The sequence below is a fragment of the Manis javanica genome, chromosome 13 (genome assembly GCF_040802235.1).
Source record: "Manis javanica isolate MJ-LG chromosome 13, MJ_LKY, whole genome shotgun sequence".
In the NCBI taxonomy this organism is placed as follows: domain Eukaryota; kingdom Metazoa; phylum Chordata; class Mammalia; order Pholidota; family Manidae; genus Manis; species Manis javanica.
Window position 1 is genome coordinate 92,746,109 of NC_133168.1, and position 25,513 is coordinate 92,771,621.

The following is a 25,513-nucleotide window of genomic DNA, read 5'->3' on the forward strand; positions in this document are numbered from 1 at the left end:
CCCTCATGTGTCAGGGTCCCCCTTTTCCAGGAAGTCCAGCCCACACCTTCCCCTCCTCGCTAACCCCCATCCCTGCAGGAGGAACCCAGACAGGAGGCAGCTGGTGACCCACCAACGTGACCACTGAGTTTGGACCCTCACTTCCTCAGCAGCTGTAGGCAGGCCCTCCGAGTGACCACAGCCCCTGAGGACAGGCAGGCAGGAGCTTGGGGAGTGGGGACCCTGCCCTTGTGGCCTGTCTGACCTGCCCCTCAACTTCACTGCCCACCCACCGCAGGTCCCTGCAGTCCCTTGCCAGGGTGGATGGGGGCGCCGGCCCCTACTTCAACTCTCAGATCACAGGATCAGCGAGGACGGATGGCCCGTGTGCCTCCCACCCTCGCGGCCCAAACAAACAGGGAAGTGGGTCACCAGGGCAGGCAGAGAGCCCTCCCTGTGGGCATCTCACCTGCCGGTGGGCCACGGCCCCAGGAGCTGCCAAAGCGCTGGTCGCTCACCGTCGCAGGCGCCCAGCTTTAAGGAGGCAGCGGCCCAGCCTCCCAGTCCCCCGGCCGGCCGTGCCCCAGAATCCTGCTCGGCCACCCGCGTCACCACGCCTCCAGTGCGGGTACCACTTCTGTAAAATGGGAGCGCACCCCAGAGTGCCGCCCCGACCTGCCGATTGGGCTGCAGCTTAGTGGGGCAGGGGGCTGGGGACCCGATTTCCTCCCCCTGACCCCCAACTGGCCACCTGCCTTCACACCTGGGCGCCCTCAGCCCCGGAGGCCCTTCTCGACGGGGCCTCTCTGTGGGTCTCTAACATGAGCCTGGGAGCAGAGGCTAATCTTCCTTAGAAAGAATGCCAAATAGTCTAAGTTGAAACCAGCCCCCTCCCCCCCAGACCCCCAGTAGCTGGAACTCAGCCCTTCCTGCTTCCTTTTGAGTGTGAAGTGGAGTCAAAGGCATTAATGGCTCTCACCCAAAGAATAAAATATGGAAAAGCGAAGCTTAGGAACCTGACAGGGAGACACAGGCAGATGCCACCTTCACCCAGCAACCCAGGCTAACGTCACAGTGATAAATCTGATACCAGGTGGCTCTGATGTGATGTCATGAGAAGGGGCACCTCACCACGGTGAGTTTCTTCCCAACAATTAACCACAGGCTAATGATGAGAAAAACAGCAAACTGAGTGAATATTCTGCACAATACCTAACCAGTACTCTGCAGAAATGTCCCAGTCACGATGCAGCTGAGACGGGGGGAGATGCAGGCACCAAATGAAGTGTGGGACCTTGGGCCACAAAATGGTTATTTGTGGAAAAATTAAGGACATCCAAATAAAGCCTGGAGTTTTATGAACAGTAACACAACTAAGAAACATAATTTCTTTGTAATTACAGGCGTGTTGATGCCGGGGTTCTTGTTTGTGAAGTTGAAGAATGAACTTCGCAAACACTGAAGGTAGGAGAGCCAGGGAGAGGCTTTTATTTAGAGATAAAGTGAGAAGACAGAGCTCCTGGCAAGAGAGCCAGGGGTGCTGCGTTGTCTAGGGGATTTATAGGCGGTTGAGAGACAAAGGGCTAGGGATGCACACCTGCCAGATGGTCCCAAAATGTTTATTTTTGAAGAGATACTAAGTTTCTTATCAGTGGGTTATTCTTCAAAGTTAGCTTAACACAAGAAATTTACTGGTTTGATTCTCTTCCAGGATATTAGCTTCTGTCTGGAAACATATTAATCAAGACTGTCTGCCCTGCCTTCAATGTGGGCTGAGCCACTGTCCATTTGATTAAAATGTAATTTTAGCTTTAAGATAGAATTTTTCCTGAGTAAGCTGGGCCTTTGAGAAGGTGCTAAAGTAAATCTTACAATGGTACGTTCTAACTGGTACAGTGAAAATACAGGCTATGGCGAGATAGTTTTCTTTATTTGGGGAGTATTCGCACTTCTAGGTCAACCTACTCCTGGCCTATTAGTCTTAACTAACCTCCCTGAAGAATGCTTATGTTCCTAGTTTGATATTTTTACTTTAGAGAATCAGTGTGACTTTGGCTTTGCTTAATTGTTTCACATGGAGTTCCGGCAGGGGTCATTTTCCGGAGGCCCTCACCCTGCTCTGTCTAAGCCTACGGTCCCTGTCTCAGTGTCACGGTCACAGACGTTAGCAATAGGGGGCGCGGAGTGAGGAGTGTACCAGAGTGCCTTGGACAAGTTCTTTGCGACTTTTCTGTAACTCTAAATTTATTCCCAAATAAAAGAAAAAGTTTACTTTGAAAATAGGCATGAGCCGAGAAACTTAAAAATGCTTTCAACATGTGTTGAGCACCCACTGTATGCCCAGTACAGGTTGACACAACAGAAAAAGACAGGGGGAACTGGCTGGGCTGACAGGCTACAGAAATGTGTGTATACTCCAGCCATTGGTTACTTTCCTTTCTTCGGGGGTGGGCGGAGGCCTTCCCTTCCCCTTTGATACCTTAGGCAAAAGCCCTGTTCCTTATTTTGCTAGCAGAAAAAATGCAAACGTCCTTCTAATGTCTCTGTAGTCAAATGTAAACACAGGAAACAGACACCTCACCCCAAATTCAGGGCATTGGTTGTTTTCTGGGCTTGGAAACAAGAGGGGATCAGGAAAGGGGCTTCAGCTACACACACACACACACACACACACACACACACACACACACACACACACACGACAAAATTATCAGCTTTATCCCTACTGTTTTCTTTCACACACACACACACACACACACACACACACACACACACACACACACACACGACAAAATTATCGGAAGCAATTTAGGACCAACTGTTAACATCTGCTTCTTCCTGTGGCAGGTACAGGGGTGTTTTAGGGATTGTCTTTCTGCATTTTTTTGATGCTCACACAAAACTCTAATATTCAGTATCTTATTTTAATACATGGTCTTGTAGGAAATTTGGAAAATGCTGAAAAGCACAAAGAAACCGATTACACTCTTAATACCCCTGCCAGGAGAGTCCCTGTCCATTCTTTTTTTCCCTTAATTTCTCTATGCCTATATATTTGTCATCAGAGAAATAGGATACTAGTGATGCCATTTTATAACTTTTTCAAGTGTTAACATTTTCTATATTTTTTAAGCCAAAGAGTATGAAAGCAGGCGCACATGATTAATCAGGCTTTGAGCAGCGCATTTAATGAAACTTGTGGATTCTTGGCTGCATCTCCCTGGTCACCTCTGGGATGCTGAATCAGCCCTTCTCCTCCCATTCGCCCTGTTCTGCTGCCTTTCTGTGGAGGTGGGTCAGGGTTTGGCTCAGAGCCTCCCATCCTCTTCCCTCCGGTCTTGCTTCCCAACACCAACGTCAATCCCATGGTTGAGTTCCTCCCCTGGCATTGCGAGAGCCCTACCCCACCTCCTCCTCCCTCCCGCCACTCCAGCCTTCCTGTCCTTCCAGGAATAGCTACCCACTCTGACTGCAGGACCCTGGCACTTGCTGTTGGCCTCCTAGAAGGCTCTTCCTTCTCCAGATGCCCCTGTGGGTCCCTTCTCATTGTATTCAAGTTCCTTTAACTTATCTAAAGTGCACCCACCCCCATCCCCACCCGGGCCATCCTGACGCCCTCTCATCATGCTGCAGTTTTCTCTACAACCCTTATCACTGCCTGACAAACCGCATGGCTCTTTATCTCATTTTCAGTCTCTCTCCCGGCCAGAATGAGCTCCAGGGGGTAAAGAACTTTCTCCATCTTGTCTGCTGCTGTATCTTTGAGAATCTGAGGTACAAAAGGGTGGTTGCTCAGGGATTATTTGGGGAATGCTGGAATGATGGGGTGCCCCTCCAGGATACATTCTTTCTTCCAGTCTGAATGTGCAGCCTCCCTACCCCCCCATCTCCTTCCTGGCGTCTTCCCTTGAGTGGATTCCACCAACTCCTTTACAGCTGGCTGCAGTTCTGACATCGTGTGTGTAGTCGTTGGTAATCTGCCCAGAATGCAACTCTTAGAGATATTTCCATGACACCTGAGTAGGTCCTGCCCCTCTCTCACATCCGGGGCACTTTCCCCCATCTCCTTGTCATTGAGTACGTGGCTTACGTGCCACCTCTTCAGACTCTCCTGACTGCCTGACTGAAGTCAGCTGTCCCCCACTCCCCAGTCTCTACTGCTGTGTACTGTCTCCGACAGGAGTTCCCAGGAAATCTGGTATGAGTGGACAACCAGTGGCCACTCAGTGGGGGTGTGTGGGGGCAGAGGGTCAACGTCACTTCTGACAAGGACAGGTCCATGAAGGCAGGAATGCACCTGACTGGTTGGTGTGAGGAGAGCCCAGGTGGGAGGCAGGTGACGGGAGGTAGGGATCAGGGGCTCATGGGCCCACGGCAACAATGGCCTGCAGCTACTGAGGGTGGACTCCAGCTGGAGGGTGACAGGTTTGGAGGATGGAGTCCAAGCTGTGATTTTACAGGATCAGTCTGGAAAAAAGCAAGTCAAAGACAGAGATCTGTATCATCTATATCTATTTATATTTATCTGTATATCTATCCTTTTATATCTACCTAGAGCCATCTCTATATCTATAGGTTTATGTGTCTCTCTCTCTGACTATATATCTGCTTATCTTTCTCTTTATCCGCCAACCAATCACACAGTATCTTGATACAAAACTATAAGTGCTCAGTTCCTACATGACAAGAAGAAATCCTGGTGCCAACAGGAACCAAGATAAGAATATCTGGGGGAGGGTTGTTAAGGGCAGCTATTACTCTTGTTAAAAAACAAGATTAATCAAATGCATTTGAAGATCTGATTGGTTTCATGAAGCGATTCATGATTGGGGCAGCATCCCTTCTAGCAGCCGAGCAGTGCTTGGACTCGGAGTCGGTTCGTGTAGACTGGAGGGTGGGGCAAAAGTGATCAGGGAAAGGAGACCAAGGACCGTTTCAAGGAAGGTCACCCTCCCTCAGGAGGAGCGGGGTCTCCCGCTCCTGAGAGAAGCTGAACCCGCAGTCTGGTTAGGCATTATGTGCCAGTTTGGTGACCCGGCTAGGAGAGGTGACCCCATTTTGGGTCTGCGTTTTTCTTCTTAATGCTCTCGACTTTATTGATTTCTTTATGGAATTCATCTGTAAAAATTATAAGCAAGTAATATTTTTGTAATCAGGAAACAATACTTAGGTAGTAATCATTCTGATGAAAGCCTAGATGATAGTTGATTGAGGGTGGGCCTATGGGGAGGGGCCCCCCAGGGACGTGGTGGGGTCCAGTCAGCACTCCAGGATGGCTGTTCAAAGGTGATCCAGCTGGGGGGGCTCTACAGCCCTCTGCCTGGGTTCTGATTCCAGCTCTTCCGCTTTTATTTAGCTGTGTGACTGTGGGCTAGGGACTCTACCTCTCTGTGCCTTATTTCTTCATCTTGAACATGGATGATGTTGGGGTGGTGTTACAGTTGTTCAATACAAGGGTCGTGTCAATCAAAAGACCTGCCACAGATGGAACATTCGGGACAGTACTTTGCACATGGCAAGCACTCACTATAAGCCGCCCCCCCGTTCATCATCATCACCATCACTCTAAGGCAGGTATCGCGATAGACTAAGGTAGTGGCGATCTGGAGAAGCCGGACATGCTTCAGAAGCAGAAATGCTAGGCTGGGGGAGGCAACTCATCGCAATTTGCCCAGGACTTTCCTGATTTTAACATAAAGGTCCGATTTCCCAGGAAGACTGTCAGCCTCAGGTGAACCAGGAGGACAGCTGGTCACCTTAAATCAATCTTGGACTCAATGATGAGCAGGAGAATCTCTGGCAACTCCCAGCTTCCAGGCCTGGTGAATGAGAATCCTCTCACCCCCCAATGAAGAGACGTGGGGAGAGGAACCATTCTTGGGGATGTACACAGACCCTAGTGCAGATACAGTGAGTCTGAGGGGCCTCCTGCCTGTCCAGAGAAGACAGGTTTTCCTGCAGGGAGCTCAGGACAGAGGTCCCCACATTTTATTCTAGAATATTTCAAACATACGGCAAAACTGAAAAAATTGTACAGTGAACACCCGCATACTCACTTCTAGATACTGCAGTTAATACTGGACTATATTTGCTTTAATCTCTATCCTTTCCCCCTTCTTTCTTTTTACCCATTTTAATGTCACAGACACCTGCCCCTGTCCTTCCCAGTAACTTTGGTGCCCAGGCCAGTAACTGCCATCTACATGTGTTTACAGTTCTTGTGTATGATGTAAAATTTACCTGCAATGATGCACACAGCTCTTAAGTGTACACTGGCTGATTTCTGATAACCCCCCACTATGGCCACTGAAGAAATAAATGACTCACCCCCCCACCCCACCCCCGGCCCCCTGGGAAATTCAAGACAAAAAGTCAAAGTGACGGAGGTGGGGGTGGGGGTGGGGGGTGCGACTCAGGCTCTGCCACCGGCAAAGCTCCGGGACTGGGAGCGACTGTCCTACCCGCTCTGGGCCTCAGCTTCTCATCTCTAAAATGGTAATAGCACGGGCACCTACCTGAGGGCCGCGGTGGTGAGCACCGGGAAGTGCCTGGCACCGAGGGAGAACCGTCAGAACACTCACTGTTAATATTACCCAGTAGGGAGAGTCATGAGAATCATGGTTGGTGGAGGGAGAAATCGTGGATAAATGTGTTGCTGAAAATTTTTCAGACAAGCAACAGAGGAAGTTAAGTGTGAGATCCATGCCGCTGTGGGGGCAGGTGGGGGGAGGGAGAGGGGCCGAAATCCTGATCCCCCCAGTCCCCCCCCAGATGAGGGCTCCATTCGCCTGGGGGCGCATCGCAAACAAAGCATTCAGAGCCCTGAGACCAGACAGGGAAGCTAAGGCTCCACAGGCGCTTGCCATTGGTTACATGCCCCGCAGAGGGTCTTATTTATTTTGATCATGTGCACATGCTTCTGTATTTTAAACTTACACTTAACTGGAAAAGCACAAGATATTGACCCATGCTACAGCATGGATGGACCTCAGGGACATTAGGCCGAGTGAAATAAGCCAGACCCAAAGGTCCACATGCTTCCATTTCTGGGAGGTCCCTAGAGTCACCAAATTCATAGAGAGAGAGAATGGTGAGGGCCGGGGGTTGGGGGAGGTGGGAATGGGGACTTCATGTTTAGTGGGGACACAGGTTCAGTTTTGCAAGATGACAAGCATTCTGGAGATGGATGGTGGAGACGGCTGCACAACAATATGAATGTGCTTAATGCCACTGAACTGGACCTTGAAAACGGTTAACATGGTAACTTTCATGTTCTATGTATTTTGCTAAAAAGCATGGGAAAGAATCCCTGAAACACCTGTCACCTGTGTACCACCACAGGAAGAAGCAAATGTTAACATTTAGCTGCAACTGCCTCAGATATACATGTTCTTTTTTATGAATGAAAGAAAACAAATATACATGTTCTTTTTTATGAATGAAGGGATAAAGTTGCAGCCATCTCCGCTTTGTAATTTCAATTAAAAAATCGCAAATAGATTACAGGGAGAGGCCTCCTTCCCATTCTGATCCCCTTGGGACAGGGACCGCGGGCTTAGACAGAGTAGGGTGAGGGCCTCCGGGGAAAAACAAAGCAAGAGAATCCCTTGGAGGATTTGCCTTGGCCTGCTGGGGTCCCGCTGAACCCTGGGCAGTGTAGCAAGCAAGCCCAAAACAGCTAGTAAAAACAGGAAGGATTCCATCTTGAAGATAAGATTGCAGTAAAATATTTTTATTAAGGTATTATTGATATACACTCTTATGAAGCTTTCACATGAAAAAAAACAATGTGGTTACTACATTTACTCATATTATCAAGTCCCCACCCAGACCCCAATGCAGTCACTGTCTATCAGTGTAGTAAGATGCCACAGATCCACTATGTGCCTTCTCTGTTCTCTCCCTGACCCCCTCCACACCATGTAACTAAACATAATACCCCACAATCCCCTTCTCCCTCCCTCCCTCACCCCTCCCCTGTGGTAACCACTACTTCCTTCTTGGAGTCTCTGAGTCTGCTGTTATTTTGTTCCTTCAGTTTTGCTTTGCTGTTATACTCCACAAATGAGGGAAATCATTTGGCACTTGTCTTTCTCCACCTGGCTTATTTCACTGAGCATAATGTCCTCCAACTCCATCCATGTTGTTGCAAATGGTAGGATTTGTTTCTTTCTTATGGCTGAATAGAATTCCACTGTGTATATGTACCACCTCTTCTTTATCCATTCATCTACCGATGGACACTTTGGTTGCTTCCATATCTTGGCTATTGTAAAAAGTGCTGCGATAAACATAAGGGTGCATATGTCTTTTTGAATCTGAGAAGTTGTATTCTTTGGGTAAATTCCAAGGAGTGGGATTCCCAGGTTAAATGGTATTTCTATTTTTAGTTTCTTGAGGAACCTCCATATTGCTTTCCACAATGGTTGAACTAGCTTACATTCCCACCAGCAGTGTAGGAGGGTTGCCCTTTCTCTGCATCCTTGCCAGCATTTGCTGTTCTTAGTCTTTTCGATGCTGGCCATCCTTACTGGTGTGAGGTGATGTCCCCTTGTGGTTTTAATTTGCATTTCCCTGATGATTAGCGATGTGGAGCATCTTTTCATGTGTCTGTTGTCCATCTGAATTTCTTCTTTGAAGAACTGTCTCTTCATATCCTCTGCCCATTTGTTAATCAGGTTATTTGCTTTTTGAGTATTGAGGCGTGGAAGTTCTTTATATATTTTGGATGTTAACCCCTTGTCAGTTATGTCATTTAGAAATATATTCCCCCATACTGTAGGATGCCTTTTTGTTCTGTTGATGGTGTCCTTTGCCGTACAGAAACTTTTTAGTTTGATGTAGTCCCAAGAGTTCATTTTTGCTTTTGTTTCCCTTGCCCGAGGAGATGCGTTCAGGAAGAAGCTGCTCATGCTTATATTCAGGAGATGTTTGCCTATGTTGTCTTCTAAGAGTTTCATGACTTACATTCAGGTCTTTGATCCATTTTGAGTTTACTTTTGTGTATGTGGTTAAACAGTGATCCAGTTTCATTCTCTTGCACCAGCATGAGTTTTATTATAGTTTTAAGTATGTTTATCAAGCCTCTTTCTGAATGTACATCATTGAAATGTGGAATTGCACTAATTGTTTTCAGAAATGAATATTGAGTTGAAATAATTCTGCAAGTTGCCTTTGAGGAATAATACAGAAGATTAATACATAGTGGCTTTCCTTTAATTAAAATATCTTCTTTTTCTGTTTTGAAATTTGTTGTATCCATGGGTAAACTGAAGTGCATTCCTAATATACTTTTAGGTTTAATTTTTTATACTGTTTCATTTTACTGTGAAAAGACCACTGAAATATCACAGATTGCAAAACAGCAGTAGAGTTATAAACAATGAGAAGTGACTGGTGGTTACCGTGGGGGAGGGGTTGGGGTGGGTGCATGTAATAGGTGAAGAGGATAAAGAGGCACAAAATATTAATCATAATGAAAATTAGTCATGGGGGTGAAAGTACAACATAAGTAATATAGCCAATAATTCTATAACATCTTTCTATATTGACAGTAACCACACTAGTTGGGGAGAGTACTTAATAGTGTATATTACTGTCAAATCACTGTTTTGTATACATTAGGCCAATGTAATACTGTATATCAACTGTTCTTCAATTTAAAAATAATCACAGGTTGGTATGTGCTGGTATTTTTCTTCTAACCTGTCCTGGTTGCTGGATATCCTTGGGCCATTAGATATAGTTGGTGCTTGAATAACTCCAGTTTAAATTGTGTGGGATCCACTTCTATGCAGAGTTTTTTCAATAAGTATATTAAATTTTTTTTTGAAATTTGAAACAATTTGAAAAATGTTCATAGGCTTATTGTAAGAATACAGTATAAAATGTATCAAAAAAAAGTATGTTTTACTCAACTGTCAGTAAAACTTCAAGCCAAGCCTACTGCAAAATAGTCTTTTAATTCTTAAATTTTAGGCAGTCAGAGGTGTACATGGATTTTTGACTGTGCAGGAATCAGTGCCTCTAACTCCTACGTACTTTGCAGGTGAACTGCGTGTTCCTTACTAACAGGCCACTGTTTTGGGGTGATGGTAGAAGAGCCTTAACATTTTAGACACCAGTAATAAGCAGAATAAAATTTTATACATTACGAGTTTACTAGAAGCTACAGTTTCATGTGAATTACTACTTTCACATTTATGTCTTTGCTCTCTGGTATTTAATGAATAGAATTTGACTTAGGAAAAGAGCCCTGTGATAGGACAAGTAGCATCGAGTTGAAGGAATCCATCCATAGGTGATGTTAGGAACTAGATCTTTCAGAATCCATCCTCCTGGCTCCATGTTAGAGATCTACCAAAGCCTCATTTGAATGACATTTTGAAGGCTGAAGGGAAGGCCTTATTCTTATTTTTGGAACAACGAGAAAAGAAGAAGGAAATGTAGAAGTTTCAAGGACACTTTCTAGACTCTGCCCCTCCTCATCAAGAGTATCCTTAAAACCAACGCCCACTGGTTGATTTCCATTTTCTTGAGATGTAAGTCTCTGCTGACATCCTCACTGGATCCACATCAAAGAAAAAGTGGAGTTTGCATTCTGTTCAAGGCCTCTTAGGTTCCCCAAGATACCAATTCAGACTTTTGTGCTTGGGAGTGTTCTCTGATTCCCCTGTTCCCTAGATGATATCTTTGTAATGTGCAGTTTGCACACTCACACTGTTGTGTACTACACTGACTTTTCCTGGTTTCACTATGACGTCCACAGTGGCACATTCCAGAGGGATGACATGGGATTTTGATTCTCTACTGCAGTGGGTACTGACGCCATCCTTCCATAGGAGAGTAGGCACCTGCCTGCTGTTTGGAAGACTGGGGGTGTTCCCTGTTTCTCAGGGCTGCACCCTTACCTGGTCGCCCTCAGGGAACTGCACACCCATTGCCAGGGCGGTCTCTGCAGGCAGGGCCTGCTCAAGAGCAGTCACGCATCACACCAATCACATCCTCCGCTGAGGACATTGAAAACCTGAAAATACTGATAAAAAGAGCCCATGAAAATGGGCCAGGCCATTGTCATGATGTGAACATGAATCCCTTGCACGTTGCTTAAATTCCTGTACCATGCGCCCTCTATGACTTGATGAAGAAATAATCATGTCAAGTCTGCAAGCCCCTCCAAAGCTTTCTAGGTGTATTCTGAAACCTGCGATGCTACTCGAGAGGACAGGCAGAGACCAAAGAAGAGGGAGGCCACTCCAGACCAGCAGGTGGACAGTTAAATCAGCAGAGGGTCATCCCCAGACAAGGCTATCTGCACCTGCCCTTCAAATCTTAAAATATTTAATAGAATCTTTCACTGGGTCCAGTCACTTAAACAGTGCAAATGGCCCTAGAACCACATTACAATCCCAAGGCTGTGTCCTTGAGGCTGCCTCATGGAAGGTGGGCAGCAGGCAGAACCCATATTCCAAGCACTGGGGAAGGGATGAGGAGCTTTGGATTGCCCAGGTCCAGCTACAGGTCAACGGCAGGCACATATTTATGACTACAAACTAGTGCCCCTCTCAGCACATGTAGCATTGTCTAGACTCTTATTAGTCAACATCTTCCTTGTCTACAAGCTTTGCTTGAGCTCATTTGTACTGTTACTTGCAAATTGGCCCACCCTGAACAGGCACCCTAACAATAAAACATAAGCTCTGGGCTTTGGTTAAACTGCCATAGGGCAACCCCTCCTGGTCAGGCCTCAGGCACTGCTTCATTGTAGAGGCTGCGGGGACGACTCACGCCCCCTGGAGTTAACATGGTGGCCTTAACATTGTGCATACGTTTCTGGGGCAAGAACCTGCTCTACGCCCCAGACTCGTGAGCTACAGTGCCCTCACCTTACAGAGCTATCCTAACAATAGACAGTCCCAGGTGGGTGGCTCCATATCCAGGAGCCATTATGCTGTGGTGCCTACAAATGACCCTGAAGAGCCCAGTGCAGTTACTAAGGACCCTTGATAAAAGACATAAATCTTCATCCTCTAGCATATCCCCTGTGCAGGCCTCCCCCTCTTCTCAGTCCCTTGTCAGGTACCGTAATACTGAGGGAGGTCCCCCTTTCTCCTTGGGTTGGGACTGTTAGACATGAGCAGCTGGGGAAGGGGAAGATAAGGTTCAAATAGAAAACTGCCCAAACTCTGCCCAGGGAGGAGATCCCAAGTGAAGACAACAAAGGCTTTGCGGGGAGATAATTTCCTGCCTGTTGGGACCAGGCCAAACCATTCCCAACCAGATCCCAGTGTGGACACCATCAAACAAAACTAAGAACTGCCCAAACTACACTTCATCTTGGGAAAGGACATGCGCACCGAGAGGGTGGGCTATATAGATAACCCCACCTTGTCAAAGAGGCATCTCCAAGCCAGAGTGCAATAATAGGCCTTCTGCCAATGGATTTGTCTACTTTAACTGTGGCCCATTCCTCCCTTGCAGTGTATTCAAATAAAAGTTTTGCTTTGCCTTGCTGTTGTGTCTTTGCCTTTCAATTCTTTGTTATGGCGGTGGGGACAAGAACTGAGGGGAACAGACTCAGCCTGATAACGTTACTGGCTGAGATGCTGTTTTTCCCGGGACCGTGTCTTGGAGGCGATGAAGAATGAAGCCAACAGACAAGTATGGAGCAACCAGCAAAACTTTTAATGAGGAGTAAAAAGAAAAGGGATCCTGCTAATCAGCAGGGCCTCCAAGGGAGGATACTGTTAGGGCTGCAGTGGCTAGGGTTTACAAGCACATTGAGGAGAAGGCCCCCTGGTTACCTAGGACCTGTTCCTAGGGCCAGGCTGGGAAGTTGCCTGGACTTGTTGCTAGGGCCCGACTGGGGAATCAGAAAACCCCCTCGTTTCTCAGGCTGACCATTCTTGGGAGTGGTTTCTTATGCGTCCCGCTTGGCTGGCTGACCACAGTGCCTCGTGTCAGCATCCCACTTGGCCGATACCTACCAAGTCAGCATGTCTTGTTCTACCTGCCCCACGGGAAAGGTCTGTTACAGGAGCAGAGCCTGTCTTGACAAGACCCTGAGTTTTTATTAACGGAGCCTGTGGAATTAATAAGGGGCCTGTAGTTAGTCTGAACCTGTGATCTGAACTCTTGGTGGTCCCTGCTCCGGAAGTCACTGGGGGCAGAGAGCCCAATTGTATAGTTACACTTATTCCTGGGGAGGGATCCTATGGGCTGGCCGTAAGTCTGCATTTCTCTATGGATGCAGAGGGGGGCTTGATGTACCAAGGTGATTATGGATAATTGTCCCCATACTGGGGTATGTCCTGTCTAATTGTCTACTTTAGTAAGATTAGTGATATGTTCCTGCCAGGCAGCTTGAAGGTGTGCATTGGCAAAAGGGCCAGGGGGACTGCTGTTGGCTTGGGGATAGGGGAACAACTCTTCAGTGGTTTACCGTGACTCCAGAGCCAGAATGGCCGGATACTGGTTTGGGTTCAGGTTTGAACATAGCCAGCAATTGCTGGCCAGGTCTGGATGAGTTTTATTGAGAACTTGGTAGGATAGCTCAATGATCTTTAACAGGTGTCTAGTGTATGATACTGAGCCTGCAGCTCCTAACCAACCTAAGAGCCACAAGGGGTGTACTGCTTCCAAGAGGGAAGCCAGTAAGGTGGGGGTCAATAATAGTAATAATGGCAGGTTTAAGGCCACTGCTTGTACTTTAAACCCAGTAGGGGCAGAAATACTGTTGGCCAATGGGCGGGGGATCACAATAACCCAGGACAGTAAGGAGAATGGCAAGGCCCACTCCAACACTGCCCAGAAAGACCTAGATCTCTGGAGGCATGGAGTACTTATCTTAGGTGTCTGTTGTTAAAAAGATACTTCAGGTCGTCTACGGGTTCACAGGAATAGTGAGGCAGAGGGTCCTCCTTGTCCAGAGCGGGGCTTGCTTTTTCAGACATCCAGTGCTGCAGTGGGTGGAGCGTGATGGATCCCAAGGCTCTTGACCTTTGCCGTGGTGGGAGTGGAAAGAATTACAGTGTGTGGTCCCTCCCAAATAGGTGATAGGGAAGGGGAAGTAGGAGACACTGTCCTGATCAGGACCAATATTCCTGGGTCAAATAGAGGCTTTCTTTCCCTTCTCTGTTGAGCTTCTTCCAGTTTCTAAAGGGTTCATTGGAATTGGGCCAGGGACGGTGTGGGGAAGTTGGGGTTCCTATGACCAGGATCCTCACTGAACTTAAACCACCTGATGATGTAACTGGCCTGTTGCTAGGCTACCGTTTCCACACCTTTAGGCAATAAGCTATTTATTGCGCCGCCGTATAGAGAGCTCGGCCCAGTGCTGTGGGTGGAGGCAGAGACGCTAGTGCTTGAGAAAACAAGCTGGCTAATAAACCTTTCACCCCAAAGGTCATTTTCTTTGGACAGTCTGAATCCATAGCGAACTTGCCCAGGTCTGAAACCCATTGGCAAGATAGAGGGGACCTGCTTCTCTTGTGCAGCTGTCTCTGTGTCAAGGAGGAAGTCATTGGTCAAGAAAGGCCCATCACACAGCCACTCAAGGAGCCTAAGGCCTGCTCGCTATGGGGTATTTCTGACCCATAGGCGCACAGTGGGAAGAAGGGCAACCCAAGAGAGCCCCATTTCCTGAGTCAGTTTCTTTAGGTGTCATTTTGTGATTCCATTTGCTCTTTCTACTTTACCTGAGGATTGGGGCCTCCAAGAACATTGAAAGTCATACTGTACTCCCAGAGCTGAGGAGACTCCCTGGGTCACTGTAGCTTCAAAGGCTGGCCCATTATCACTCTGCAGGCTCCTGGGCAACCCAAACCAGGAAATGGTCTCATTTACCGTGGTCCCGGCAACCTTTGTTGCTTTTGCAGCCCTGCAGGGGAAGGCCTCTATCCACCCGCGGGATGTGTCCACCCGTACAAGTAGATACTGAACTCCCTTAACCTTGGATGTATGGGTGAAATCAATTTGCCCATCCTCCCCTGGGAATGTTCCAGTCCTTTGGACACCTGTCCAGGCTACTCGACGGCTGAGAAGATTGTTCTGATGTACTTCACAGGTGCTGGTTATTTGTCTTCTAGTATCCTGAAATCCTGTCCCCAGGAAAAATCTATTGACCAGCTGGGTGGCCCCATCCCTCCCTAGATGCAAGGACTGATGGAGAGTCTTTAACAGCTTGCACCTGTTGGCTGATGGTAAAAGAAGCTTCCTTTCTTCATTTTGAAACCACCCCCAAGGGCTGCAAGATTAACCCCTCTTGGAGGACCATATCCGCCTCTTTTTCGGAATACTGGGGCTTGATTTGATTTAGGGAAGGCTCCCCAAACAGGGGGGCTATCGTGATGGTAGACTGACTTGCTCAGGCTGCCTCCTGGGCTGCACAGTCGGCCCATGGATTCCCTTCTGATACCGTGTCTGCTCCTTTCTCATGCCCTTGGCAATGCATAGCAGCCACATCCTTGGGGAGGAAGACAGTGCAGGGTAGCCAGTCACTTTCATGATGATATTTAATAGGGATCCATTTTCAGTGAGGTCATTTTCTTTCTTTCCAGAACGGCATGAGCATGGGGACTAGGAAGGCATATTTCGAGTCAGTGTATAGGTTAACCCTCCGTCCCTTTACTCACTTCCAGAGCCCTAGTTAGAGCTGTGAATTCTGCCAACTGGACACTGGTTCCTGGAGGAAGGGGAGAACTCCCAACAGTCTCAGTGAGAGATACCACTGCATAGCCTGCCCTCCGGGTTCCCAATTCCACAAATGAACTTCCATGTGTAAAAAGAATCAGATTTGGGTTTTCTAGAAGAGTCTCCCTCAGATCCTCCCGTGCTGCATAAGTGTGAAGAATTACCTATTCACCATCATGTTCTACTTCCCCTTGTTCACGGGCGAGGAAAGCAGCTGGATTGAGGGGAGGCATCCCTCTAATAATATAGCCTGAAAAAAAAAAACATAGCCTGGTATTTTAGGAGGCAGCTGTTGGATAGCCAAAGGCTTCCCTTGGATGACAGTCGTCCTGTCACATTATGAGGAGAGAGCACGGTCATTCCCCAAAGTCAGCTTCAGGGCCTTGGGGATTAAGAGGGCTACCACGGCAGTGGCCCACAAACAAGCTGGCCACCTGTTAGCCAGCACGTCCAGTTCCTTAAGTACACAGCAGGTTGTCGGGCCGGGCCTTGAGTCTGAGGCAGGAGCCCCAGGGCTGTCCCCTTCCATTCTGTCACATACAGGTTGAAACTCTTTCCTGTTGGGAGGCAGGGGCCTGGAATAGAGCCTTCTTCAGCTTCTCAGATGCTTATCCGGCCTCTGGATCCCATGTTAAAACTTGTGTATTACTGGCCTTTGTGTCCTTGACCAGCTGATATAAGGGATAATATAAGCTATGTCTCCAAATCCAGGAATGCACAATTTGTGGAATCCAGTGTTGCCTAGGAGACCAGGAGACCCTAGGACTTCAGGTTAGTGATAATGTCCCCCAAACCCTTACAAGCCTCAAGCTTTTGGTTGGGGAAGGTAGCTGAGTCTTTCAATCTAATTTCTACTAGCTGAGCAGTTGGAGCTCAGCCTGTCTGCCCCTGGTGGCCCACACACTGGGGTCTGTCTCCGTTTTCACAAAGGGTAGGAGGAGGGCCTGCCCAGGAGCTACTAGTACAGTGGTTCTCAGTTTGGATAGGATGTCTTGACCTACAAATGGGGTAGAGCTTTCAGGGCCTCTCAGAAAGGTGTCAGAAAACAATAGATCCCCCAGCTACAACTTAAAGGCTTGAGAAATGTCGAGTCAGGTCTTTCCCAGCGACTCGTTACGGTTGTACTCACGGGAGACAGAAGGCCAGGACTGAACCGGAGGACCGAAAGGGAGGCCCCTGTATCTAGGAGACAATCAGTCTCCTTTCCGTCCACCATGAGGATCACCCGGGACTCCTGGAGGGTGATGGCTCATGTGACATGAGCCACGTGGGGAGACCCCAGGCCCCTTCAATCCTGCTGGACCATAAACGTAGGTCATCCTGCCCCCCAGGACATTCACTCCTGGGAACACACAGTCCACCGTCCAATGTCCTTCTTGGCAAATAGGACAGGGCCCAGGAGGAGGCCCTCTGGCCTTATTGGGACACTCCCTCTTGAAGTGTCCTGCACACCCACAACTGTAGCATCGGCCCGATGGAGCCATAAAGGAGTCTTCCAGGGGTTGGTTCAGGCTGCAGCCACCTACAGGGCTGCCTTCTTTCTCCCCAGTTCCTTTCCTTAGCCTCCTCCTGGTCCTGATTGTAAAAGACCACTGTAGCCACCTTTAGGAGGTGGTCTAGAGTGCTCTCGGGCCCCAAGGCTAGCTTCTGTAGCTTTCTTCTAATATCTGAGGCAGGCTGAGTTATAAATTTATCCTTGAGAATCAGATTCCCTTCTGCTGAATCTGGGGACAGATAAGTGTGCTTGGCCAGGGCTCCCCTCAACCTCCCCAGGAAGGCCGAGGGATTCTCCTCTGCCCCCTGAATGATCGAGGAAATCTTAGAGTAATTTAGAGGCTTGACTCTGCTCCTCCAAAGCCCTGCTAAGAGACATACCTGGAAACGCCTACACCACCAGGTCACCCACAGGTCGCTTGGGTCCCACTCTGGTCGTCCCAAGGGACTGCTTGGTGGCCCGTGGGGCATATGTCTCCCTCTCTTGGGCCTGCATTGGAATTTTGATAGGAAGGGAACATTTCATCTCTGAATTTTTCAGCTCACTCTAGGGAAGCTCTAACTTCATTACCTGTCAATGTCTGGTTCAGAATCAACATTAGATCCTTCCAAGACACATCAAAGACATGGGTCAGATTTTGAAAGAGTTCTTCTGGGTCATCTGAGATCCTTCTTAGTCCACTTTAATCTGCCTGAGATGTTGTAATGAAAAGGGGACCTGCACCTTAGTAGGGCCAAATTATCCTCCTGGCATGTCTTGCAAGGGGCCCATCAGTGGGGGTGGCACCCGGGGAAGAGGGGAATGGGGTAGGGGGAAGTTTTGGGGGAAGGCAGCAGGGCCAGAGATGGTGGGGTAGTCGGTATAAGACTGGGTAGTGGCTGTTCAGGGGGACAATGGGGAGTCTTCCCCTCCTCCTGGAGGGACTCGTCTCTGTTCAGGAATGGCCTCAAAGTTGACTTGTTCTCAGTGGGGGAATCAGGCTTGGTGATAATCATGACTAGGACTCTTGGGTCTATTTGACATTTTTGACACAATTCCAGCTTATTCCTCAGGGCAAAGAAGACTTGCACAGGGGATTTCTGATCACTTCCCTTCCCTCCTACAGAAGAGGTCAGTTGTAAATAGTATCGTAATTAATACTTCCCTCAGGTGGCCATTTTTCCTTACCTCCCAGCTGATAGTTGGGCCAGGCGTGGGTGCAAAAAAAGATCATATGCTTCTTCCTCAGGGTTTGGGGGTCAAAGGTATTCCAATTTTTAAGGATGCGTCCCAAAGGGGTAGTAACCAGGGTGGTCTTAGATTCCCAGTTGCCCATCTGAAAGGGAAGAGAAGGGCATCCCCTTTTCTATTTCTGGCATCCCTTGGCCTGCTCCTTCCCTTTTGTATGGAAGCCTGTAAGACTATGCCCCCTCCCACACTCATGACAGCAGCAGGAGAGGGTCAGTTCCTGCACCTGCTGGCATAGTTGCACTGTGGTGCTGGTGAGCTGTTGCAGTCGGGGACTGTGAAAATGAGAAACCAAGTCAGAATGAGGTATAGTCCAGAGGGCTTAGACTTCCTTGGAGACTACGCAGTGAGCTTGAGTGTCCCTGTGTCTTTAATAGGTTACAGCAAGCAGTAAAACAATCATTATTTAATAATTATTGAATGTGCTTTCTCAATGAATCAACCAACTGCGAACTAGATATGTTTTTTGTATTCCTATTGTGTCAAGTCATCTGGTTCGTGAGTTTCACAGCACGTTCCTTGTCCGGGTTTGCTGCAGAAGGATCATAGGAACCGTTGGCAGCTCCTGTTGCGCACTGTTCATGACTCACACCAGACTCCAGGAATTAACACTTTGTTCTTTCCATTAGATTGGTTTCGGCTATGAATCAAACTTAGGCAGTACACATATTGTACTTTTCTCTTAGATTAGTCTTGGTTATAAATCAAGCTTTAAGCAGAAACTAAACTACAGCAGAGTTAATTGCTGGGGTGTCTACAGCGAGCTGCCTGGGGACAGAATCTGGGCCCTCTCAGTATGATCTGCATTGTTTCAAATCTCAGCCTAAAATATAGAGTCCAGTGAACCTCCCATGCCAAATGAAACCACCCCTATAGGAGGTGAATCAAGGTGTCTTCTACTAGGGAGGGACACCTGACCTACCAGGTGCGGAGACCCCATTTAACCCTGCAGGTGGGATGGAGAAAGTCTTTCAGCTTGAACAGGCAGAGGGATCTGCTGTAACCTCTCTGGCTTCCTCAGAAGTCACAGCCAGGAGGTCATGATGATCGGATTGTACTCAAACACAACCCAGTCTTCCGCTCCTGCACCCCACTAACACCTCAGTTGGTGGTGACATAAGAAAGTCATTCCTTTCCCATAGCCTAGAGGATGAACCTGTCTACCCACTTGGTGCCTTATGGCCAGGACTGGGATCCAGGGAATAATTTGCTTTTTCTTGAGAGGGGCCATCCAAGGAAAATCAACACCTTTTCCTATATCTTTTGAAGGACACCAAGGACAAGTAGGAAGAATCATTGTGCAAAAACTCAACTAAATTGATAGGTGCCTGATTCTCCTAAATCCTGAGCAAGGAGAGCCTGGAATAAAGAGGGGCTAGAGAAGTCCATTTTGCAATAGAGGGTAAAGAAAGAATCGCTCAATCCACATAAGGGGCTTTCACGGGGATGAGAAGATAGAGACCCCAGAAATGCTCAATCCACACAGGGGCAGCTTTTCACAGGGGGCCGGAGGGGGTCGCCCCAGTCACTCTCTGAAGAGAGGATACCTAGGGAGGCCTCCTTGCAACTTCCCCCACACCTCCGAGGAGAGCAAGACCGAAAAGGGGAGGCAACTCCTATGGATACCCAATTGGGCAATCGGGGTCTGAGTTTCAAAAGGAGGCCTTAGAGAGCCCACCAGGGACTGGCCACAGCTGGGACCTCGCAGTTGTCTGTCTGTTTTCCTCAGTCCCTCACATCCAAGGAGAGCCTCAAAAAAGAATTCTGACCCTCATGCAGCTGACATCCCCGAATCCTGAGGGAGACAGGGATCAACTGAGGAGAAATCACAGGACCCTCTCACCTGAGTCTTAAGATTGGCAGCCAGGCTAATCCCTCTTGGATGGCTGATGGGTGCCTGAGCCTGTGCACAGCAGTTGGCATGGTTTCTTAAAAGGAAAGTAAAAGAAAGGTGCTATTTATAACCAGTACTCCTCCTTTGAAGTCAAATCCTGGAGGAGCCCCCAAAAGATGTTACTGGCCAAGATGCTGTTTTTCCCAGGATTGTGTCTGGGAGGCAATGAAGAATGAAGCCAACAGGCAAGAGTACAGAGCAACTAGCAAAGCTTCTAATAAGGAGTGAGAAGAAAAGGGATCCTGCTAATCAGGAGGGGCTCCAAGAGAGAATGCAGTCAGGGCTGCAGTGGCTAGGGTTTATGAGCCCATCAGGGAGGAAGTCCTCCTTGTTGCCTAGGACCTGTTGCTAGGGCCAGGCTGGGAAGTCCACATGGTTGCCTAGGACCTGTTGCTAGGGCCGGGCTGGGAAGTCCACATGGTTGCCTAGGACCTGTTGCTAGGGCCGGGCTGGGAAGTCCACATGGTTGCCTAGGACCTGTTGCTAGGGCCGGGCTGGGAAGTCCACATGGTTGCCTAGGACCTGTTGCTAGGGCCGGGCTGGGAGGTCCACATGGGTGCCTAGGACCTGTTGCTAGGGCCAGGCTGGGGGATCAGAAAACCCCCTTGTTTCTCAGGCTGCCCATTCTAGGGAGTGGCTTCTTACATGTCCCGCTTGGCCGGTTAACCACAATGCCTGGTGTCAGTGTCCCACCTAGCCAATCTCTACCGAGGCAACATGTCCAGGTCTACCTACCTCACCAACTACCTCCTGCCTTAGTAACACTAGTATCACCCAAATGGAATACAAGGAGACCTTCACAGACTGGAGGGATGACATCATAACATCCCTATGTCACGGCACTAGGGCAGAGCTGCTGCTTTTCATCCCTTAACCGGGACATCCTGATATGGGCTGGGACTGCAAGGTCCACACAGCTGACCAGATATCAGGCCATCATCTTAGTGCTGACCCTCAATGGCCCCATCAGCTGTGCTACAGACACTTAAATGGTTGTCTTACAGTTGCCCTCTTTGTGGCTGTGTTCCACATCTACTCCTTTCAGGTTCCCGGACCTGATTCCAGTGTGTGTGTGTGTGTATGTGGGAAGGGTTCTCCCCACACACGACACCAAGCAGTCCTCAAATTTCATGTCTGAAAACCCAACTCAATTCTGAGTTTTATCTGCCTGGAAACAGCACCAGATTTCCCAAGGTGAAGAGTTCTGTCCCACAAGGCTGCCCTCCACTCCCCACTCCAGAGGCCATCATGAGTCCCAGGCTGTTCCTTCTGCTTCTGACCAACTGGGTACAGATTGGAAGTTCCTACGACCTCCCTCTTAGGTTCCATTAATTTGCTAGAGTGGCTCAGAACTCAGGAAAACAGTTATCATTTACCAGTTTAATAAAGGATGTAAGTTAACAGCCAAATGAAGAGATACACAGGGTGAGGTTACCAAATAAAGGTGCTTCTGTCCTCGGGAGCTTGGATGTGGCTAGTGGCAAGTGGAAGCTTTCTGGTTTCCCAAGCACTCTCAGGACAAAGAAACAGGATAAAATAGATAAATGCCCTTCTCAGAGGTTTTTGTGAGGGCTTCATTGTACAGTCATGATTAACTCAATCACTGGCCATTGGCTGATTCAACCTCTAGCTCCTCTGCCCTCTCTCCTCCCCTGGTTTGGTGGCTGGCGACAGAGAGTTCCCATCCTCTAGTCACAGCGTTGGTTCCCCTGGGAGCCAGCCCTTAACCTTGGGTGGGGTCCAAAATCCTCTCCATTAATATAACAAGGCACCCGTTTCCCCATTAAGGCTCTGAAGCATTTTCAGGAACCACAGATGAAGACCAGTTATATCGGAGAGCTGGATGACCAAATATATATTTCTTATAATTCATTATATTATAGTGGCAAAGTATTTCTAGGACTCTCTTGCCTTGCAGGCATCCACAGTAGAAATTAACTAACACTTGTCGCTACATAGAGTAAGGCCACAGATCCAGGCCTCGCCAAGATGCTCATTTTCCAGTCACTACTGATAGAAACCAAGACAGTCGGTTCGCTTCTATGAACATGCAGTGCTGAGTTCGAGGAGGCATTCAGTGGGAACTTCTCTTTTCGAAGGAGAAGGCCTCATAGGTGCCATAATGGCTTATTGCAATAAATTCAGTTTAACAAAATGAATGATGGTGTGCTACAGTTATCAATCGTCAGGAATGAATATAAATGCTGCTGTGTTACCTCATCTTTTTCTTAATAGACTACTTTTTACAGCAGTTTTAGGTCTAAAGAAAAATTAATCACAAAGTACAGGGGTTCACATATTCCCTGTGCCTCCAGAGTTTGTTCTATTGATTACATTATGTATTACTTGGCTCATGTCTTACACTTCATCAAGAAATATTGATGCATTAAAGTCCACACTTTCTGTTTGTGTTGACTTTTGGGTTATGCAGTCCTTGGGCATCGAAAATGTAAAATCACTTGGGTCTGTCATTTCTGTATCATGGATACTTCGCTGCTGTAAATGTCCCTTGTGCTCCATACAAATTACTACTCAGCGTTGTGAAGCCAAAATGCAATGATACACCAACTCTCTGGAAATGAGTGGTTTTTTTAGGTAAAATGATAGACATCAGCAGCCAGGGAGGGGGAAGATGAAGTTCAAGGAAAAAAAACCACCCAGTTAGAGCGTCCCACTTAAAGACAACACAGCCTTTGCAGGGAGATTACTCCCTCCCAAACCAGTCCCAACCAGGTCCCAACACAGGCACAGTCAAAACTGAGAACTGCTCAAACCACCCTCATCATAATCTCATTAAAATAAAATTATGGTTTTGCCCCCTCCCCCATAGATTTTTCTGTGTGCATTCTGGGGAGAGATATGCACACCAAGAGGAGTGGGTGTGTAATTAGCACTGTCAATCAAATGACCTCCCTGTCAATCAAAGAGGCACCTTCCAGCTAGGACATGATAATGAGACTCTCCCCTAAAAGTCTGGGGCCTTTGTCTACCTTAACTCTGGCCCTCTCCTCCCTTGGAATATATTAAAATAAAACTTTAGCTCTGCTCTGTTGTTGTGTATCTGCCTTTGAATTCTTTGTTTAGCGGGGACAAGACCCAAGAACAAACTCAACCTGCAGCATATTCAGTGCCTGACTTGGAATTGCTACTCCCACCATTCAGGTGTGCTAAATAAAAGCCTCCTGAGGCTTTAACTTGCTATTCTTTTTTCAAAAAGACAAGATCTGAGCCATTCCACAATCAACCTCCTGGTAATCATTTTAACTCATTTCTCAAAATACAAAACACTAGACTACTGAAAAAAGTATTAAATAGTCCTGGTATCCTCTCACATTTTCAGGCTACCATCGGCACAGGGTGGCCTAATAGTTTAAGAGGCCACACCTTGCTTTGTTTTTACTAGGTCTCTGCGCTCTTGGAGGCATAGCTTCAATCCCCAGTCTTAGGTTCTGTTACTCTGTTCTCATCAGACTTACTGGCACCTTAGGGTACAGCCTTTCTACACTAGACCTTTCTGTTGCAATGGTCACTTCTTTGGGCCTTTGCTTTGTTGGGATAATGACCGTGGCACCACTCTGATCCCCCCATCCTGGGTCTCCTTCCTAACATCACCTATAGTCTGTGTGTGTCAGTATTTCATTTTGGATGCCATTCAAAACCCCTCCAGCCCCTCCAACACATTTTCTCACCAGTTTCTCTCACATGCTAATCGTTTTGGAGCACTGCTGCTGACCTAGACGCACATGATGTCACTCAACAAACACACCATCAATGTCACATGTGATGTTATCTAACAAACGCATCATTAATGTCAACCAGGAAATGTCCCAAACACTCAAAATACATGTTGCAGACAGCTGATGTTTGATATATTTTCTATGAAGACAACTCCCTGGCACACATGGTGACTGATGTCCATCTGTCTCTGGAGTATTATGAGCCCATGGTAGAGATCTGTTTCCCTTGAATGAGAAATTCAAGGTCTGTAGTGACCACATTTGAATGATGATGTGATTTGAATCCACTCTTGTCCATCTGTGCCTGGATTTTGGCTTTCTGATATTCTATCAAGGGGACTAACCAGTTCCTGTAACTATATTTAGTGCTTTAAAGGCAACAAAATTATTTTTCATAACTGAAGGAAAAACTGAATACAGAATTACCATGTGATCCAGGAATACTACTCCTGGATATATACCCAAAAGAACTGAATGCAGGGACTCAAATAGATATTTCTACACCTATTTCATAGGCGTATTACCTATGAGCCCAAAAGATGGAAGCAACTGATGTAATGGATCAACAAAATTTAGTATAGACATACAAGAAAATATTCAGATTTAGAATTCTAGGAAGGAAATTCTGACCCTGCTACAACGTAGATAAACGTTGAGGATGTTATGTTAAGTGAAATAAGCCAGACACAAAAGGACAGACACTGTATGAAGACACTTGTATGAGGTACCTAGTATAATGAAATTCATAGACACAGAAATAGAACGGTGGTTGCCAGAGCCTGGGGGTAGGGGAAGGAGGGAGATACTATTAATGTGTATGATTTTCAGTTTTGGAAGATGAAAACAGTTCTTATATGGGTGTCCCGATGTCAATGTACTTCTTGCAACTGAATTATATATTTTCAGATGTAAATTTTATATTATGTGTATATTACCACAATTAAAAGTAACAATTTTAAAGCAAGAGACTGAAACCACAACCCACAGAAATATCATCCACAGGAAATTTTAACAAAATTTTGTAAATCACATATCTGAGAATGGAGTTATATCAAAATAAATATAAAGAACTCTAACAAGTCAATAATGAAAAGTCAAATAACCCAGTTTTAAAATGTCAATGAATGTAAATCGACGTTTTTTCCAAAGAAGATGTACAAATGGGCAAGAGCACTTGAAAAGATGCTGAACATCATTAGTCATCAAGGAAATGCAGATCAAAACCCCAATGTGATACAACTTCACAGCCACTAGAATGGCTAGAATGAAAAGTTTTGTCAGGGATATGGAGAAATTGGAACCCTCATCCACTGCTGGAGAGATATGAAATGGTCCATCCACTTGGGAAAACAGTCTGATTGTTCCTCAAAAAATAAGCCTAGAATTATCATAAGACCCAGTTCATTCCTAGGTATATGCCCAAGGGAAATGAAAATGTCCACTCAAAATATTTATGGAATGTTTATTGCAATGTGATTCTTAATAGTCCAA

At 47.1% G+C, this 25,513-nt stretch overlaps 1 protein-coding gene across 11 annotated transcripts in view; it reads left to right on the forward strand.

The window, feature by feature from the left end:
- LOC140843068 (uncharacterized) overlaps positions 1-25,513 on the forward strand; it is a 180,798-nt gene that overhangs the window by 51,164 nt on the left and 104,121 nt on the right. Inside the window, exon 2 of one of the 11 annotated variants that reach the window (XM_073220866.1) lies at positions 1,383-1,443. The exons of the other annotated variants lie outside the window; for them this stretch is intronic. The gene's annotated coding sequence lies outside the window, so the exon portion shown is untranslated. The remainder of the gene's footprint in view (positions 1-1,382; positions 1,444-25,513) is intronic. 11 annotated transcript variants of the gene reach the window in all.